This window comes from Pinus tabuliformis, chromosome X, assembly GCF_031772625.1.
Source record: "Pinus tabuliformis cultivar Carrire ecotype Pingquan chromosome X, CPIR1, whole genome shotgun sequence".
NCBI lineage: Eukaryota > Viridiplantae > Streptophyta > Pinopsida > Pinales > Pinaceae > Pinus > Pinus tabuliformis.
Window position 1 is genome coordinate 1,044,147,907 of NC_142308.1, and position 5,089 is coordinate 1,044,152,995.

Sequence of the window (5,089 nt, forward strand, 5' to 3'; positions counted from 1 at the left end):
ATGATGCCACGTGTCCCAGTCATGGGCTACAACATGGCACCTCAGTGGCATGTTAAAATTTTGGCATGGCAAGACAAGGTCTGGGAGGGATTCAAACCCCTGACCTCCAATCCAACAATGCAATGCTCAACCAACAGGCCCGATGGTGGTTCTTGTTATGTAATGGGAAAAACTTGTATTTAAGTTTTCATTGGCGCCCTTTTGGAGGAAGGGGTCATGCTGCTAGCCCCTACCCCCGGTCATATTTGGAACCACATGACCCTCGAAACAAAGATAAGGGGCTCAAGACATTTAGCCCAACCCATGGTCATATCTTGTAGCACGAGATTGCAGGCCAAAGGTAGAAGCGTACCCTGACCCTTGGCTTGTGGCCATATCTTATTGTAGAGTACCGTGTCTTGGTGCTTATGGAGAGTGCTATGGAATGGAGGCCAACCCCAAGTCCTTTGGATCCCAATGTGACCGGAGCACAGAGATTTAAGGGGCCTAGTGGGAAGGGTGGGTGGTTAGCCCAACCCTTGATCCCGTGGTACCCTACGTGACCACACACCTATTGTTTAAGGGATAGGCTGGCGCGGGTGGGAATTAAGGACCAAACCACGACCTTATGTGGCCCATATGATTGCATTTTTTGGTCTTAAGGGTTTATTAGCGAATTTAGGTTTCCTACAAAATGAACCGGTAGAGGGTGAAAATGTTGCTCCATTAGCGAAAAATAGGGTGGATTTGTAGGAAAATTAGATTGTTGGTATGATTTGTAGGACAATTAATAGTAAAAATTAGGGGAGAGCTTGGAGAGCAATACATTTTTGAGTTTTTGACCAAATTGAGCTCAAGAAGAGTCTACCTAGAGGTTTTTGGATATTCTGGATCCAATGGTGACCTCTAATTTCTGATTTGAGCACATATAACATGTATTTTTTGGAATTTTAAGACCAAGGGTGTATGGATCAATTAGGGTTTTGAAGCAATTCTAGAAGGTGTTTGAGAATGGAGAAGGACTTATAGGGGTTTTCTCACCTTCAGAAGTCTACTACATCAACTATTACTTGCAGGATTCAACTCATGTTTATTTTTCTCATTATGTCATGTTGATGCAAGTTTTGTTTGTGCTCTTCAATGTGGAATTGAAGTACTCACATGCTCGTTTTAGTTCATTTCAGTTGGGGTATGGTGTCTTTGTAGGAAATGCCTTGTGTTGCTACTTTATGTGAGAGTTCTTTGTAGGAGAACATTACCTTGTAACCTAGGAGGGGTGAACTCCGTCAAAAAATATTTTGTTATGCTATTCATTATTCTTGTATGAGTTATGTTCTATTATGTTGCTTATGATAAGTTTACATGTGAAGACTAACTCATGACTTGAAGAGACATTGGAAAAAATTGTTTTGTGACAAGACCCATTTTACCTTGCAAGAAGTCAAAACGGTCCTTATTTATTTATTTATTTGATTTTGGAGAAGGGGAAAAGACACCACCTCCATTTTCATCACTTCCTCTCTACACACCACTCATTCTCTCAAAACTATGAATTTCTCAATTACAGGGAAAATATCTTTACATGGAACTCTCATACAAATTAAGAACCTCAATTTATTTTTTTATATTATCTAACAATTTCTTATTTTGGATTGATTCATCCCTTCCCATAGAAACTAAATGAGCCTCATCATATCCTCTCTAATAATATAGATTCCTTCTAGATTTGCAACTAGGACAATATTACAATTTAAATAAAATTAAAGAAACCAAATTCCTTTGGTAAATGGGTTTTGACATAAGAAGGGAAAAAATGATTTTGACTACCGTATTCTCCTGCATCATTTTGCATGCTACAGAGGAGTGGAGAAGCCTACACTATCTCCTCGAGTCTCAAGAGGGATGAGAACAACATCAAGTGATTATCATGGCTAGTGATTGATCATTTGTATACAACCCCATCTAGAAGTGCTCTTGCATGAGATTGCCTTTCGCTCATTTACACATTTGATTACACATTTTATTATTTATCAAACTATATTATTTTTTGGTTTAATAGGTGCTAATGTTTGTGTAGGTTTCCATACCTCATCTTCTTGGGATTAATAATGGAAAGATAATTTGCAACCAAAACCCTTCAACAAGAGGCATGAGAGATAAGGTACTAAACTGATGACGGTGTGTAAATAAGAATACGCATTCAAATGGAATGACACAGTGACATGAAAATGAGATATAAACAATGTACACAAATATATGATAGTGACATTAGGTCACATCAAATGAATGCGCATTATGTCTAGGTAACTTGTAGACGTGTGTAAGAAAATTCATGGTATTGGTGCTAAAACCAAACTGACAAGCATGGAAACATAAAGTGTCAAAAAAAATAAAAAATAAAAGATCCCAAGGACATGAGTATAGTTAGCCTCATCTAAAATTACCATACCTATTCCTTATCATTGTAAATCTCTTGGTCAAGTTTAGGTCAAGGTGATGGGTTTTATAACACATTCCTCATAAGTGCATTTGACACTTGGAGGTCAACTTTACTATTTAAAATTAGTTTTGGGTTTAAAAATATCAGTAAGATCAATGAACTAGGTTAATATCTATATAATAAAGATGAAAAATAATGTAAATTTTTTAATTTTGATGAAACAACTCTTTAAATGGAAACTAAACTTTACTTTTTTTTCTTTCAACTAAGCAATTTCAACTTCCCACAAAGATAGGATAAGGAGTTCAACAAGTCATTTGAAATCTGTTTGTTGTATTTAGGCCTGGTAAGGTCATGAGAGTAAGTTAAGGCTTAACTAAAAAACACATAAAGGGTTTTAATTCCCATTTTAATTAGTGTTTAATGGTTCCATGAGCAATTTTTTTGCTTTTTTGTGATGGCTATAACTTTTGTTTTCCAAAGGGAAGTGAGGTTCTTAAGGTTTTCCACGGTTGTTAGCGAACCAAAAAATCCTTGTAATAATGCAACTCTTTTCCATGAAGATTGATCATATAAGAGTAGTAGACTATTGGTAGTTCACACACGCAAAAGGTTTTTGATCTAGCTTTTGATTCCTTAAATGAGATAAAAGTTAAAATGTTGAGTTGAGAGGCTTGTTTGATTTCATTTGGTAGGTTTCTCATCAATTTTTTGATTCCTAAGATAAGGCAAGTGTTTTTACTTTATTTTTTCAATGAATTGAAGCTTTTATATTAACCAATAAAACATATTTACATTGGCAATTCAGAAGGATGCCACAATAGTTTGTTTTTCAGTCACCATTTACAACCCATAGACTAAACACTAAAATAAACAGAGAGACCAAAAGGGCCTAGTTTAACATGACCATGTGCCCAGGCTATTCACAAGATACATTCCCAGTTCCATTTCTTTCCCAGCCAAGACATAGAAAAAATAGAAATAATAACAAAGTCAATGCTAATGCTAAGAGACTCGAACACCACAAAAAAAAAACATACCCCAACAAACCATAAACACGACATGGATAATCCAAAATACAACAAAATATTTAGCATGAGAATCCAAACTAATACCATAGAAAACAATTTCATAAATTTGAGCCAAGACCTAGAGAAGAAAGGTCATTCAAATTCATGACAAAATAGTAGTGACTAGAATGCCACACTTATTAACCAAACCAACCTAAACAACAAAAACATGACTGAGGCCAACCACCATAGACAACAAGAACATGAATTCATCACTAATCATTCTCTGAGGAAGAAATTGTACGTGGAACATAAGCACTTGAACTCGAGGGATTTGTAAGATCTCCATTCTCTGATCATTCACAATGTAACCCTCTATGCAAGACACATAGGAATCAAGGTTGTCTAGGTAAAACATTTGATTTCGAAGAACATCCTCTATGGAGGAGAAGACATTGTAATTCTTTGCTTGCTTATCTTTGAGGACTAATATCAACAAGGTTAGAATTTGGTGATGTAAAGCTGATGAATTCAAAAAATGATTTCTTCTTGCTCCTGCAATGATTAGCGCCAAGAATCCTATTCAAAACATCATCAAGAAACTCTTAATTTGAATGGGATTGTCGTTCCATCTTGTCTTGAGATTCCAAATCCTTGATTTCCTTTCTGAATTCTAGTGGAATAACATTTAAGTATGTAGCTATAGAATCATAGGCAAAGGGTTTGGCCCTCCTTTGCCCCAAAGAAATATTACTACCTCCTCCCCGTCTATAGCACATTCATTGTCTAGGAGGCGTCAATGTTGTGGAGAAGGTACATTCTGAGTAGCCATAACCTACAAAAGAACAAGAGAAAATACAAGACACACCAGCTTGGCACCTTGAATCTAATACCACTAAATCGTCTCCAAATCTCCTTATAAATGATCATAGCCTACCAAATTTATAGAAGGGACAAATGGAGACTCACCTTCTCTAATAGTCACCTCACAACCCAACACCATGAAACATGCAAATATGCCCAAGTATGACACAAAATATCAAATACAATACTCAGACAAAGATATGCATCCAATTACCAGGTGACCTAGTACAATTATAAAGGAATTCATAGAAGAAAACCAACTAATTCTCATACCATCTGAAACTTCCTGACTCATGGTATCCCAAGAATATGAAATCTGAAAACATACACCCCAGAGAACCAGAATGGTTTATTGACCTCTAAAGGCAACCAAGAAACACACAAAGACATACATACAAACTAGCCCCAAGAACACAAACCACCTTAGGAATTTGAATAAAACACAATGGAAACAACCCAAGACAAAGGATTTAAAAGTAACACAAGAGAAAATCGATAGAACCTTCAATGACACATCACAAATCCTAAAGCAAGAACAATCTCTAGCGCAATTAAATCTCCAAAAATCCAAAGTCAATCTTTCCACAAAACAAGCAAGCAATAAAGGGAGGTCAATGTTTGACCCTTGCCTCCTCTCTAGTATGTGCCTATAGACAACAATATCTCCAACATACCATGCATATAAAGAAGACTCCACTCCATACCAACTATAAACTTGGATGCTGCATTGAACGGGATCGTTCTTCACCCCTCCAAGCCTTTAATGCATATTACAACCGAGAGGTGGTGGCCATAC